Source organism: Lygodium microphyllum, chromosome 18, assembly GCF_053477565.2.
Source record: "Lygodium microphyllum isolate KBCC chromosome 18, Lygodium_microphyllum_v1.1.10, whole genome shotgun sequence".
In the NCBI taxonomy this organism is placed as follows: Eukaryota; Viridiplantae; Streptophyta; class Polypodiopsida; order Schizaeales; family Lygodiaceae; genus Lygodium; species Lygodium microphyllum.
Window position 1 is genome coordinate 60,538,676 of NC_141152.1, and position 16,920 is coordinate 60,555,595.

Here is a 16,920-nt window from a genome sequence, read left to right on the forward strand (position 1 = left end):
GTTTCAGAATCATCCTTGGTTCCTGTTTATGCAAAATCGTCACTAGGAAGTGACTGTGTGGTCAAATACCACTTTCGCCAGTTTTGCAGATTTGCCCTTGTGAGGGTGAAGCTGTGTTTTTTGCAGTGACAGAATTTCTTGCAGTATTCTGTAATGGCGTCTGATTCTCTTTCACAGATTGTCACTGAAAAGCTTGACAAGAACAACTTCCAAGCATGGAAGTTTAGAATGACGAATTTCCTTATGGGAAAAGGATATTGGGAATTTGTTGCAGGAAATGAAGAAGAACCAGTTCTTCCTGATGTTCCCAATCAACAGCAAATGCAGGCATTTAAAGCATGGCATGAGAGAGCCAGGAAAGTTATGTATTGGTTGTCTATCAGCATTTCAGACTCTATGATTGTGCATATTCAGGATGCAAGTACGCCAAAGGAGGCATGGGATACTTTATCAAAAATGTATAGCACAAATACGCAAGCCAGGAAAATGCAGCTCAAGCAAGAGTTGCACAATGTGCAAAGAGAAAATATGAGCATCAACGACTACCACATGAAGGTGAAGAAGATTGCAGATGCACTTGCTTCCATTGGGTCACCAGTGGAAGATGATGATTTAGTTTCTGTGACCTTGAATGGTCTAGGAAAGGATTATGCACAGTTTCGGACATCCATTTCAGTTCGTGAAAGATTTCCTGATTTTGAGGAGCTGATTGCTCTTCTAATTTCTGAGGAGCAAAGAAATGGTGGTGCATCTTCTTCAGGAGGAACTTCAAAAGAAGCTGTCTTCTACTCAAATGCTGGAAGAGGTAGAGGCAGAGGTAGAGGAGGCCGATATGGAGGCCGTGGTAGAAATCAGAATATGCAGCAAACTCAAGAAAACCAGTCCTATGGAGGAGGACGTGGTAACTCTAGAGGCAGGGGGAGCCAAAGAGGTCGTGGTGGATGGCAAAGAGGCCAAAATGCAAACAGTAATGTTGAATGCTACTACTGTGGTAAAATGGGTCATATGGCTAAAGACTGCTATAAAAAGCAGAATGACATCATGAATGGAAAACTGCAACAAGGGAATTATGCATCTTCTAGTAGACAGGGTGATGACAGAAATGAGCATTTGTTCATGGTGCAGCACATGAACAATTCTATGACAAGTGCAGAAGAAAGCAATGATGTATGGTATGTTGACTCAGGTGCATCAAACCACATGACAGGTCATGCAGAATGGATGGAGGATGCAAGGAAAATGGAAAAACCAGGATTTGTGGAGACTGGTGATGATACTGCACATCCTATTGTGCAGATTGGAAAAATTCCCTTGTCTATGCAGGGTGGGAAAAAGAAATACCTGTCCGATGTATTTCATGTCCCGAATATCACCAAGAATCTGGTTTCAGTTGGTCAAATGGTTGAACAGGGCTTGCAGGTCAGATTTAATCCTCATGGATGCTTTGTTGAGGATATGAAAAATAAAGGTCGCTTGATAGCAAAAGGAAAGAAGAAGGGCAGAATGTTTACATTGGATGCAGACATGTCTGAATTGAGTGCAGCAATGTTTGCACATGGGACCGGTGTAGTTGCAGATATTGATATCTGGCATAAACGCATTGGTCATGTTAATGTACAGCGACTTAAATCAATGCAGGCCCAAAATATTGTTGCAGGATTGCCCAAATTCAAGGTTGCAGAAATGCATAAGGTATGTGAAACTTGTCAGTTTGGAAAACAGGCAAGGAAACCATTTCCTAGACATGTTCAAGAGAGTGAGAAGCCATTGGAATTAATTCACTCTGATGTGTGGACTACTAAAGCTGCATCTCTTGGAGGCTGTCATTATTTTGTCACTTTTATTGATGACTATAGCAGAAAAGTTTGGGTGTATTTTATGAAAAAGAAAAGTGAAGTTTTTGGGCATTTCAAAACTCTTAAAGCTATGGTTGAAAAAGAAACAGGCTTGCAGATAAAATGCCTAAGGTCAGATGGAGGGGGAGAGTACCTCTCAAATGAGTTTGCAAAGTTCTTGCAGGAGCATGGCATAAAGCAGCAATATTCATGCAGTTATACCCCACAACAAAATGGAATTGCAGAAAGGAAAAACAGGCATATTGGAGAGGTATCTCGTGCCATGCTCAATGAAAAAGACTTGCCAGATTTTTATTGGGCTGAAGCAGTTGCTACAGCAGTCTACATAATGAACAGGACTCCCACTGCAGCAATACATGGAATGACTCCAGAGGAGAGGTATACTGGTAGGAAACCAGATATTTCTCATTTGAAAATTTTTGGTTGCATTGCCTATGTACATGTGCCAGATGAGCTGAGATCCAAGTTGGATCCAAAAGCTGAGAAGTGCATCTTTATTGGTTACTCTCTGCAGCAAAAAGGGTATAGATGCTATAACCCTTCTACTCGTAAGTTTACAGTGAGCAGAGATGTTGTTTTTGATGAGATGAGTAGCTGGTATAAACCAGTAAATGTGATTGATGATGAAGATGCACAAAATGGTAATGCTACACAGAATTCACAGCAGCAGTCACAAAATATTAGTGGACCTGGAGCGTCCTCTAGCAGTGGTTCACATTCTTCGCCATGGACAGGCAGATTGAGATCAGGAGAATCTTCTCAAAGCAATGCAGATAGTGGTATGCAGGTATCACGAAAAGGAAAAGAGAAGGTTGATCAGCCCATGTTTGATGTGAATGCAGGTCACTCTTATGTGGATGGTGAATCCAGTGGCTCAGAACAGAGCATTGATGATGAGTTGGGTATTCCTTCTATTGTTACACCTGGAGTAAGGAAGACCAGGGATGTTTTGAGAGCACCTGGGAGTGAACCTACTTTGCGCAGGTCTACAAGAGCTAGGTATCCTGTGGATAGGCTGAAATATGATGGATTTACAGCCATTCACTATGCATATATGGTCAAAGTGATACAGGAACCAGAACCCACATCTTTTGAGCAAGCCATGGGAAAAGAAAAATGGGAGAAAGCCATGGATGAAGAAATGGATGCCTTGGAAGCAAATGCTACATGGGAGTTAGTACCTTTGCCTAAAGGTAAGAATGCAATTGGCTGTAAGTGGGTTTATAAGGTGAAGCACAATGCTGATGGTTCTGTGAACAGATACAAGGCAAGATTAGTAGTCAAGGGGTATGCACAAACATATGGCATTGACTATGAAGAAACATTTAGTCCGGTTGCAAGAATGGCAACCGTAAGAGCAGTCATTGCTATGGCTGCATCAAAGGGATGGTCTTTACATCAGATGGATGTAAAGAATGCCTTCTTGCATGGTGATTTGCAAGAAGAGGTCTATATGGAGCAGCCACCAGGTTATGTGCATGCTGTTCATCCTGAGTTTGTTTGCAGGTTGAAGAAAGCCTTGTATGGCTTGAAGCAAGCACCTAGAGCATGGTCTGACAAGATAGGACAGTATCTTGTCACTATTGGCTTTCAGATTTCCAAGGCAGATTTCTCACTTTATGTGAGAAAAACAGAGAAAGGTATTATGCTGCTTGTCATTTATGTTGATGATTTGATTATGACAGGTGACAGTGATGAAGATATCCTTCATGTGAAAATGCTATTGAAGCAGAAGTTTGAGATGAAGGATTTGGGAGAGCTGCGTTATTTCTTGGGCATTGAGGTGATTAGATCACCAAGTGGGATACAGCTCTTGCAGAGGCAGTATGGATTGGACATGCTGTCCAAATATGGGATGACAGGCTGTAAGCCTATTTCAGTTCCTTTGGAGCAAAATGTGAAGCTGAGCACAGATGCAGGTGAGCTTCTAGAAGACCCTACTATGTACAGACGCATAGTAGGAAGTTTGATTTATATGACTATTACCAGGCCAGATTTGAGCTATGCTGTTGGATTGGTAAGCCAGTTTATGCAGGCTCCAAGGAAACCACATTTGGATGCGGCTAGACGCATACTTAGGTATGTGAAGTCCACATTGCAGTATGGACTATTTTATGAGACTGGGGTTCAGATACAGTTGCATGGATACACTGATGCTGATTGGGCTGGTAGTATTTCTGATAGACGATCTACCAGTGGATATGTATTCTCTTTTGGGAGTGCTGCAGTCACTTGGAGCAGCAAGAAACAGCCTACAGTTGCCTTGTCGAGCACAGAGGCTGAGTACAGGGGTGCAGCAATGGCTGCATGTGAGGTAGCTTGGTTGCATAAGCTACTTTATGATATGCATCAGTCTACAGATGGGCCAGTTGTCATTTATTGTGACAACATGAGTAGTATACACTTGGCAAATAACCCAGTCTATCATGCTAGAACAAAGCACATTGAGGTGCATTATCACTATGTGCGAGAGAGGGTTTTACTAGGTCTTATTGATCTAGTTTATGTCAGCACAGAGGATCAGGTAGCTGACATATTCACGAAGGCATTGGGCGCAGAGAAGCTGCGCAAGTTCAGAGACCTGCTTGGTGTGCAGGAATTGGGATTGAGCTCGAGGGGGAGTGTTGAGATATCGAGCTCCACTCGTGATACGCCAGGGTGACCGTTGTATATTTATGTCACCGACTTGTCAGTTGCAGACGCGGTTGGTACACCGCCCATGAATAATAGCTACATGATAGCTATCCTTATCTACTCTAGTTCGTGGCTCAGTTAGTATGCCACCTTAGTTAGTTGAGTTTGGTTTGAGACCCATATATAGGGTTCTTCTATTTCTTTGTACTAGAGTTCTTTTGGCTTACACAAAACTAAGAAGAGGAAAACTGTTTTCAGCCTCCACCCTTGTGTGTATTCCCCCATTGTGCAAGCAAGAAAGCTACAAGTGAGACTCCTTCCTTCTCTCCCACAATCTTGACACTTTTCAGTGCTTTGTTACTTTGGTTGAGAACTAGCTTGGGCATAGGTTGAAATGCCAATGATGTAATAATGGGTGTGAGTATGTCTCACATGATTTTGAGCAAATTTTTTATGATTGGGGTATTAAGCATTATTTGATTTCCCAAACCATACCCACACAAGAACGGTATTGTAAAGTGCATGAATAGGACCATTTAGGAAAGGGTACATTGTATGCTTAGTCATGCATGCTTACCTCATATATTTTGTGTTGTGATAATTACTAATACAACTCACTTGATTAATAGATCTGCATGTATGGTGTTGGTGGTAGGGCTAGTGAGGAGGTATGGTTTGATGAACCTCCTTTATATGCACACTTACGAGTCATTGGATGTAAGGTATTCTTTGCCATGTTCCCAAAGACAAGTGCAACAAGTTGGATCCAAAGTCTGTCAAATACATATTTCTTGGCTATGGTGATGCAGATATGATGATTCGGGATCCATAGGTTAGGAATGCTATTTGTAGCCATGATGTTGTATTTTATGAGAGGAAACGATGCATAAGAAACCTAAGCAAGTGATTGAGGTGAGCAAGATGATCTTTCAAAAGGAGCCTGCTATTATGGTATAGCCTACCTCAATTAGATAGCCTCCAAAGCTTTTTGATGCAAAAATGAAGATGGAGCTAGAAAGGCTGCAAGAGATAGTGAGGAGACCTATGTGCCCACATGTCTAGTGGATGCATTGTAGTGGAAATCACCTTCCAGTAGAATGTTAGGACCCTAGGTCCCAATCTTGCACAAATTGTGATAGGTTCAACCATGACACCATGCATTCCAGAGGCTATTAAGGAGGCTTCCATACTCACAATTGTACAACCAACCATACCTAAGGAATAGGCCACCAAACTTTTTCAGAAGGGGAGCCCCATTCACTCTTCCAGTACCTAACGACGTTGGTGAGTGAAAATGAGCGACCGGGGACATGATGCTGCATGAAGTCAAGTGGGATAACACATGCAAATATCATTTTTTTGTCTTTCTAACACTTTTCTGTAGGAGGAGTCAAGTTGATAAATGGAAATCCCAAGTGGTACCATGCATGTTTGACAGGTGGACACGTGGTTGTGATATTTCAATTTTGAGACATGTGCTTCATGCAGGAAGAGAAGAAAATGTGTTCTCATTTTCAATTTTGAGTCCCCAAGTGGAATTTTACGTGGCAAGGGGCATGTTTGCCATCTAGCATTTAAGGGGAAGCAAGGGGCAACTTGAAAAATTAAGGAAGTGTTTTTGAGAAAAGAGAAGAGAAGTGTTTGACACAAGACAATCAACGTGGGAGAGAGAGAGAGAGAGAGAGAGAGAGAGAGAGAGAGAGAGAGAGAGAGAGAGAGAGAGAGAGAGAGAGAGAGAGAGAGAGAGAGAGGGAGGGACGGAGGGAGGGAGGGAAAAGAAGAATCTTGCAGGCTGAAGTAGGGAGAAATCTAAAGCTTAGAAAAAGAAAAACAAATTGTCAGAAGAAAGAGACCATGAAGCTGAAGTAATTGGAGCAGTGGAGCATGATGGTAGGGCCGCTGAAGTCAATGGGCTGTTGCAAGTTCTCAGTTTTCAGATGATGATAATAAGAGCCTTCCTTTTGTCTTGTTTTCTTCTGCTGTGTAGGGCAAAGAGTTTGTAGATCAGTTTTGATGTATGGACATGAGTGAAATACAATAGAGGACCGTTCTTCATCCTATTGAGAGTGATGCATGTTAGTTGTTGAGTGAGGTTTTTCGTCAGCAGGAAAGAATGTAAGTGAAGAATATCTACATCTAAAACTTGGTATGTAGCGAGGAATATGTATTATGGTCAGGTGTTAAATGCACAGACTCAAGTTACTGGAAATCTGAAAGGATTTGCAGTTAAGGAAATAATGGATCAGAGTTTGTAAAGTTCAAAGCTCCCGCAACTCTTCATCAATGCAAGTTTGTGCTTTTGGAACAGAGAATTTGTGTTTGTTGTATAGAGCATACATGAATTTAGGACTGCGGACTGTGCAGAGCTGCTTTAGGACAACAAATCAAGGAATTTGACTCTAATTTGTTCTAAAGAATTGTAGATTGGAAAGAGAGCTACAACTTTCCTTCTTGAATATTGGCAATCCGAGGTCTGCTTTAGAAAGCTCTGAATTGTTTTGTGTAATGCTCCATGAGGCAATTTTGTGCTCTATGAGGAAATAGGTGAATTTACCAGCATCTATGTCACCAACTTGGTTTCTCATGAAAGTCATCATGATTTTCCATTGCTATATTAGTGCAAGCTCTGTTTTGATGCAATAATTGAATGTCTACAACAGTGAAATGCTTGTAGCCGTTGAGTTTGCATGAAAGTTGGCAGTATAAAGCTTTGAGTACTTGTGTATTTGGTTTGTATTTATGTGTGCTTTGAGGAAAGAAGAACCGAGAGGGCCCATGATTGATTTTGCATTGCTTGAACCAATCATGCTTTGTGGGGAAGTTTGCTGCATGGGGTTGCCATCCCTAAAAAATAGGAATTGTGTGAATTTGAAAGCTCATGTTGTCAGAGTCTCTATCATGGTTGTTTGAGCATCAGAATCTCTCTAAAAATGATATGTTTGAGGTTGAGGGTTTGAGGTGCTTAAGTTTTTGAGCTAAAGTCTCAGTGAGGAGTGAGTGATCAAGAACTTTTGATAATGTGTTTAGCGGTGCGATCTCGTGGGATTTGTTGAGGTAAGATCCTCGATCTTTATCTTGTGGTGCTATCTTGGGGGTTGTTAGAGGCCGACCACCCAATTCACTTACCATCGATTGGTGCCCCCACTGAGGATCTTCCGTGTTGAAGGATCTCTTTGCTGATCTTATTAATTGGGAAGTGTAAGGTTTGGAAACCAACCTATAAACAAACTCAAGCATGGCAGCTTTTGGATATGAACCCTTCTTTGGTACTGAAAATGAGGATGCTAATCAGTTTATCAAGAGATTGGAGTGGATGGCTTACCAAGATCAAAGGGGCACTAATGTAGATAATCTTCGAATGATCAGCATGTTGCTTAAAGGTTCTGCAAGATTATGGTGAAACTCACTGAATGAAGAGACAAGGGTAAATTGGAATGAAGTAAAAAATGAGTTCCTTACAAGGTTTGCAACCAAGCAAACTCCTGAGAGTTTATGAAAATATTTGGAAAAGATGGTTCAGGGAGAAAATAAGGAAGTGTCTAAATTTGCAGCGAGATTTGAAGCAAAGTGGATAGAAATTGCATAGAGTATGGAGCAACCTCCCATGATGTTCTTGAAAAAGGACAAGTTTGTTACATTGCTCAAACCTGAAATTAGAGAAAAAATTCTAATCAAAGACCCTGATACCTATGAAGATGCAGTCAAAATAGCCAAAGAAAAGCAAAGGAAAATACAATTGAGGTCGGATCAATCAAGAGGTATTGCTATGCATGCATTTTTATGACCTAATCAGGTTGACACTATTGCAGGAAATGCAAGACAGCAAGCTGTGAATCTTCATGGGGCATTTGAAAGAATAGAGAATGGGACTCAACAAGGTCATAAGGAAAACTAATATTGATGTGATTAATAAATTGCAGGAACAATTGGCAAATCTGAATTTCAATATGAGCCTATTGTAGGCAAGGCAACCTCAAATGCAACCTAGATTTAGAGGACCTCCATGGAGTAGATGGGAAAACTTTGAATGCTTTAATTGTAGGGAGAGAGGTCATATTGCTCCTGATTGCCCTTATCCAAGAATAACAAGAGGGGAGATGTATCCCATGCCACAAGGGAATGCTAGGCAAGATGCTAGACCTCAACAAGAACAAAGGCCACTTGAACTAGCTAGGCAATAGTTGGAAAGAAGACCTGGTGAAGGCACATCGGGTATGAATTTGATTGAAACCAGCATGTTTGATGATGGGGAAAATGCAGATGTTTTTGCTAACAAGAGAGTTAGATAGAGGGATACTAAAACTAAAACTCAAAGGGTAGCAAGGATTAAAAAGGGAAAACAGGTTGCAGACGATCCAGAAACCAGCAGGAGAGCTAGACCACGAAGGAAGATTCAAATGGGGGACTTTGCTTTGGGAGTTAGTCAAGTTCCTTACAACTTGCTTGAAGACTTAAAAGGTAAAAAGGCTAATGTTGCATATGGTCAATTACTATAGATGAACTCATCTCTAAGGAGGCAACAACATGGTTTGGTTAGCATCATGAAAGGAAAAACCCAAACTGGGCATGTTGGAGTGGTATACCTATCATATGTGAAAGACATTATACCTATCATGGATGCATGGATGCATGGAAGGAAAATTGATCAAGTTTATGTTGATGGTGGTGCACAAGTTTGTGTAAATCATTGAAGAAGCAATGTTGCAAATGCATCTTAAAATGACAGAGAAGTCACTATTTAAGGTTAAAATGGCAAATAGCTCAAAAGTGAAATGTTTGGGAGTCATTGAGAACTTGGAGATCAACATTGGAGGCCAAAGAGCATGTTTGGATTTCCATGTTATGCCTGCAAAACTTGGGGCATATCCTCTTATTTTGGGACGACTGTTGTTGATTGGTATGAGATCTAGACAAGATTGGTATAGAGGTCAATTGGAGCTTTATCTAGAGAAGCCAATTCATAAGACGGTGATCTTTGACATGAAAATAGGGTATGTCATTCAAAGTGGACATGAAAGTAATGTTGGAGGTGATGAAAGTAGTGATTCAAAAAATTCGAGCCTTGATGAGGAAGATTGAGAATGGGAAGCTAGCCTACTCTCTAGGGATCTTGGCATGTTTGGGTTGTCAATATCCAGGGTTTAAAAGAAGAGGAAAAAGTTGTAAATATTGCTGTAGAAAGTACATATTTCATGCAAGAAACTTGTGATCAGCAACCTCAAATGAATGTTGGACTGCCTAAGCTTATGAATATGCTGGGAAATGATTTGACTAATGATGAAAGAGATGAATATTTAGCTATTTTTCAAAAATACCCAAAACTGTTTGCTACAGAATATCACCAACTGAGGGGTACTAATAGCATTATGCACCATATCAAATTGAAAGAAGGGTATAAACCTATGGCTCAAAAACTTAGAAAACTTGGTACAATTCAGGAAAATGTACTTAAAGCTGAAATTGAGAAGTTGCTTGATGCTAAATTTATCTATCCTATTGATGATGCAGAGTGGGTGTCTCTTGATGTAATCAGACCAAAGAAGAATGGAAAGTGGAGAGTATGTGTGAATTTTAAGCCTCTTAATGCAGCTACTAAGAGGGACTACTATCCTCTTCCATTTCATGATGAGATCTTGGATCAAGTGGATGGTCATGAATTTTACATTGTGTGTGATGGATACTCTGGATATTTCCAAATCAGAATAGCAGAAGAAGATCAAAAGAGAACAACGTTCATTACCCCATGGGGATGCGTCTATTATAGAGTGATGCCTTTTGGTCTGATGAATGCATACACCAACTTTTCAAGATGGGCTAGTCGGGTATTTCCCCCTTTCATTGGGAAATCTTTGCAGGTATTTATGGATGACTTTTGTGTGTACAACTCAAGGGCATTACACTCTAAAAAACTTGATGAAGTTTTTTGCAGACTTGATGAGGATAGTGGTCAATTGAACCTTGATAAATGTAAAATAGCAAGAAGAAGAGTAATACTCTTGGGTCATGAAGTGTTTGCTAATGGTATTTCAACTGAGCCTAGTAAAGTGGAAGCTTTATTTCTTATGGATTCTCCAAAAACTGTAAAAGAACTGATGAGATTTGTTCAAAAGTTGAGGTATCTATCAAGATCATTCCATATGCTGGTGGCTGAATCTGTATATCCTTTACAAGAAAGCATCTCGAAGGGATCCTTTTGTTTGGACACAAGTTGAAGAGGATGCATTCTTGCAGATTAAAGAAAAGTTAAGCACTTTGCTAGTTCTTATGCCTCCAAACTCGGATGAACCTTTCTTCATTAGTATCAGTGTTGGGAAAAATGCAGTGGGAGCCATTTTAATGCAAAAGGGAAAAGGGATGTCTTATAAGAGGCTGGTGTTTTATATAAGCAGATCCATTGGAATGACTGAAAAAGCTTGGATGGAAGAAGAATTGTTGGTATGGGGGCTGGTATATGTAGTTAAAATATGGAAATCATACTTGATTCAAAAACCATTTGTAGTACTAGTTCCCAATTGCTTCCACAGGTTTTGCGATCTATTGAAAATGCTCAAAGAGTTACTAAGTGGCTATTGGCTTTGCAAGAATTTGAATTTACATGTTTGAAGGAGGATACTATAAGAGCTAGCTTAGTTGATATTTTGAATTATAAAGAGCCTGTTGAAAGTGCAGTCGTTATAAGATGGAAATTGATTCCGCATCCACAAATTCATGAGGAGATGAAGGATAAAGATGCTACCTTGTTTTTTTATGGCACTTACAGAAGAGTGCTGAAAAAGGGAGGATTGGGTTTTGTCATTATGGATGCTAAAAATTGAGAAGTCTTTTCTGGAAGTCAAGAAAGTAAAGAGATACAAAGTAACAATGAAGCTGAATATGTCAGTTTACATGTTGGTCTAAAACAGTGTATTCAGCTGGGATATAGGAAAATAGTTGCAAAAGGAGATGCTATGTTAGTGGTCAGACAAGTTCAAAATGTTTGGAAAGCCAATAAAGATATTTTGAAGGACTGGCTGTTTAAGATAAAAGGCCTCATGAGGTACCTGCAAAAATGTGAAATTTTTCATATTGGTAGGGAGAACAACCATAGAGCTCATGAATTGGCTGAATCCTTGGTTTTAAACCACTCTTCCCTCAAATTCTCAATCCTTTTTAAAGCCTTACTCAAATTCTCTCTCACATCCTCATCAATGTCACTCTCAAGATCCTCAAAACCCCAATCAGAATCATTACAAACAACATCAAAACCTTCACGAGAACTCAAAGAAACTAAAATACTGTTAGATGAAGTTTTCTCTTCGACATTGTTGCCAAAATCAACCAAAAAATTATCATCACAACTATCAAGGAGTAAGAGATTAGGTCTACTCAAAACCACATCATCAAAACCAAAAACAAAAGCCTCTCCAGGGCTACTCAAAACATCACCAACCAACTCACAAGACTCATCAGAGTCAACAACACCAATACCAGAATCACAACAAGAGACAAACCCCAAAACCTCAATACTCTCTTGATCATCAGACTCACAACAAATCTCAACAAACTCATCAGGCAACAAATTCGAACCCTTAACTTCATCTTGAAAACTTAAAGTTTCTAAGCCCTCCTCCTCATGGTCTTCTAACAAACTCAAAAATTCATCCTCTATTCTCTCTTCATCTTTCAAACAATCAGATCCATCTATACTATCAACAAGCTCACTCTCTAAATTGTCTTTACTCTCTTCAACACTGCCATGACTATCGGAATTTTCATCACACCTTCCCTCATCAGAAATATCAAAACTTTCTTGACTCTCATCCTCTCCCAAGGAACATGAGAACTCTTGGTCTTTAAAACAATCTGATCTCTCATTTTCTTCTTTACAAATCAGATCCATCTCTAGCTCATCTCTATAGTCCTCAAGCTCCAAACTATCATCAGTTGATCCCTCTTCTTTAGTTAAATCACTAATCACTGAACTAAAAGTACCCGTGGTCAATGGGTATGAGTTCACACTCCTAAACTCTTCACTCCAATCAGTCAAACAAGTATTTTTCTCCTCAACCACCCTAGGAAGTTTCTCCTCACATACTTCAATTGATTTTCACAAGTCAACTCATCTCTTCTAAATAGAGAATATAGTATACCTCTCTCAGGATAGGCATAACTAACTTTCTTCTCCTCAAAAACTTTTCTCTCAACTCGCCTTGAACTCAACCTTTCCCTTGGTTCATCAAACCCTAACTCTTTTTTTCTTTTGGTCTTCCCCACTTGATATTGAGCTATCTTTACCGCTTCCTCAAAATTTTAGGGTTTTTTACCTCTAATTTCACTCTCCAATCTTCTAATTTTAACCCATTTACAAAATACATTATCTTCAATATTACTGGGGCTATCTCACCTTCTAACAATGTTAAACTCCATCGATTCCACAATCTTTCAAACTCCCTAGCAAAATCCTCAACACACTGATCATCTTTTTGAACACAAGTTTCTATTTTTGCCCATATCTCACTTTGACTTTCTCTTTTTTTAAACCTAGATAGAAAAGCATTTTTAATGGTCTCATAGTCCAAATTTTGTCTCTTATATTGCAAGCTTCTCTCAAAGTCAAGCAACCAATTTCGTGCTTCTCCCTGCAATTGATATCTAAAAATCTGGGGTTTATCCTCAAGATTAGTCACTCTCTCTATCAAACAACACAGCTCTATTTTTTCTAAAAATCTTTTGGGATTTTCAGTATGATTACCATGAAGCTCAGGAAAATCATTAGCCATTTTCAACAATCACAAGAAATCAAAACAAACTCACATTCAGAACAACAACAATGTCAATTTCGGCACTCCTTTGTGGAGGCACCAAAAAAGAGATGTTACGCGAGTGGTGATCGAGAGCAAGCCTCTCTCACAATCCGATACGAGACGTTAAGGAGTGCCGGTTGGGGTAATTGACTTTGTCGGATACACAACATAACTTGAAAAATTCAAATATTCGACAATACACCACAAGCCACACACGAAAACAGAACAAAACACAATGCCTCTTATAACTCAAAAATCAAAAACCCGTATGCGGGTAGAGCATCACACAACCACATAACGAAAATACCAAAAATTTGAAAAAAAATCAAGTGAGATATATTTTCATACCTTAACAACCTTGAACCGATGCTTGGCGCTTTGACATCCAAAAGCTCCAACTTCCAAATTGGCATGACTAGAGCTCACTTTAGCATGCAACCCTCCACTCTCCTCTCTCACAAAATACAATTGTAAGCAAGGGGGAAGGCCCTTAACTCTTCAATCTCCTCTCCTTATATAGTTTTCTATCCACACTCCACATTAGGCTTTTTTCTTTCAGCTTTTGGCTTTTGCTTTTCTACTGCTTTTCACTATTTTCGTTTTTTCTGCTTTATGCATGTTTGCAACTTGTTTGGATCATAACTTTGTCATTTGAAATCCGAATATAGTTGTTTGGCTACTCAAAATGATTGGAACACATTTGGTCGACAAGCCATCACGGGCAGAATTACAAAAATCCGTCAAAATCGGGCAAAAATACTGATTTTCGTAAATCGCATCATTTTTTCTCCATCTTTTATCTTGGACGACTTATTCCCTTCCTTGGCCTATTGTTCTTGTAATTGCACACATTTTTAGCACACATGTCCTCTTTTTCTTCAAGAAATACTCACTGACGATGTAAAACGTACGATCTTTTCCTTTGATCCTTGAGTCTTCAAAATAAATATTCTCTAGATATGAACTTGTTTTTTTAATGCAATGTGCCCTAGCATGAATATGGTTTTTTGAAATGAAATCCATGCCCAACCATACATGATTTGACAAAACATGCAATTGATCGACATGCTACCATTCAAACAATTCTTACACAAAAAATATGGATGCACTGGAAGAATTGTGCCTAGCCTATCTAAATATGCTAGTGCGTCATGCAAAATGCAAACATAGTCCCTTGATTATTTAAAACCTTATCCTCACCTCTCAACTCTCATAAATAAAATATCAATCTCCGCTCCACCCATCTAAAATCTCACAATCACTCTAGAAAATGATGGTCCTCAAGATGTTGACTAGATATGAATAATCCATCTCACAATTGGTGGCGTCCTTCATGACTCTCTAAACTCACCCAACCTCCTTACACACTCAACCAGAGGTTCCTAACTTTGTGATGAGCATCCCAAATATCGTGCGTACAAGAAATGTGCGTGCTCAATGACAGGTGCTCTCTCATGTGCACGTGTATCTAAAACTTACTACATATAGCTACAGCGGACCTCATGCGGTGCTAGTGCTCAATGATTGTGCAAAACGTGCACAATCCCAACCCATGGCATGGAAGTATTTGATAAGAACAGGAGACGACCCCCGAGTGCAGTGCATCAACAAGTGTAACATGAAGTGCTTGTGAACCCATAGTCCCTGTGATGTACAAGAGTCTCGACAAGAATACATACCTAGCTCCTCAATGTTCGGTAGCTAATAGCAAACTCCAACTTCAACCCGTCCAAAAAAATACCAAGCTCTCAACAAATCAAACAAAATGATAGAAGCAAATCCTAGGCTAAACAAACACAAGAAATCCAACTACGAAATAACAAGACAAACTGTCATGCAAATAAGTAAGCTAGCAAAAATCAAATCTAACTACAATTTGACTAGGGCTTTTCAGTTTTCAGAAAAACACTTAACAACGTGATTATGATATCTCAGTTCTGAGACACGTGCTTCATGCAAGAAGAGAGTAAAATGTGTTCTCTTTCTGATTTTGAGTCCTCGAGTGGAATTTTACATGGCAAGGGGCATGTTTGCCATCTAGCAATTAAGGGGAAGCAAGGAGCAACTTGAAAAAGTAAGGGAAAAAGCAAAAACGTGAGTAGTTTTTTTGAAAAAAAAAGAAGAGAAGTGTTTGACACAAGATAATCAACGAGAGAGAGAGAGAGAGAGAGAGAGAGAGAGAGAGAGAGAGAGGAAGGGAGAAGAAGAATCTTGTAGGCTGAAGAAGGGAGAAATCTGAAGCTCAAAAAAAGAAAAACAAATTGTCAAAAGAAAGAGACCGTGAAGTTGAAGTAATTGGAGCAGTGGAGCATGATGGTAGGGTTGTTGAAGTCAATGGGTTGATGCAAGCTCTCAGTTTTCAGATGATGGTAAGAAGAGCCTTCCTTTTGTCTTGTTTTCTTTTGCTTCCATGGGGCAGAGAGTTTGCATGTTAGTTTTGCTGTATGGATATGAGTGAAAGACAGCAGAGGGTTGTTCTTAATCTTTTTGAGAGTGATGCATGTTAGTTGTTGAGTGAGGCTTCCCGTCAAGAGAGAAGAATGGAAGTGAAGGGTCTCTACATCTGAAATAGGATATGTAGTGGGGAATATGTATTATGGTCGAGTGTTGAATGCATGGACTCAAGTTACTAGAAATTTGAAAGGATTTGTAGCCAAGGAAATAATGGATCAGAGTTTGTAAAGTTTGAAGCTCCCGCAACTCTTCATCAATGTAAGTTTGTGCTTTTGGAACAAAGAAGTTGTGTTTGTTGTATAAAGTATGCAGTAATTCAGGAGTGTAGACTGTATAGAGCTATTTTAGGGAAGCAAATCAAGGAATTTGACTCTATATTGTTCTAAATAATTATAGATTGGAAAGAGAGCTACAACTTTCCTTTTTGAAGCTTGGCGATTTGAGGTCTGCTTAGAAAGTTATGAACTGTTATGTGTAATGCTCCATGAGGCAATTTCTATGCTCTATGAGGAAACATATGAATTCAGTAGCATCTATGTCACCACTTGGTTTCTCATGAAAGTCATCATGATTTTCCATTGCTATATCGGTGCAAGATCTATTTTGATGCTGTAATGGAATGTCTACGACAGTGAAATGCTTGTAGCCATAGAGTTGGCATGAAAGTTGGCTGTATAAAGCTTTGAGTGCCTGTGTATTTGGTTTGTATTTATGTGTGCTCTGAGGAAAGAAGAATTGAGAGGGTCTACGACTGATTTTGCACTACTTGAAGCAATCACGCTTTGTGGGGCAGTTTGTTGTGTGGAGTTGCCATCCCTAAAAAATAGGAGTTGTGAATCTGAAAGCTCATGTTGTTTGAGTCTCTACCATGGTTGTTTTAGCATTAGACTCTCTCTAAAAATGGTAATTTTGAGCTTGAAGGTTTGAGCTGCTTAAGTTGTTTAGCTGAAGTCTCGGTGAGGAGTGAGTGATTAGGAATTTTTTATCATATATTCAGTGGTGCTATCTCTGGGATTTGTTGAGGTGAGATCCTCGATCTTTATCTTGTGGTGCTTTCTTGGGGGTTGTTAGAGGCTGACTACCCAATTCACTTACCAATGTGAAACTAGCCATCCTTAGAATGGAGATTAATCCCACAGGCCTCCCTAGGTCACTCGGACCTTTTGTAACCCACCCACCAAGCTCTAATCAAT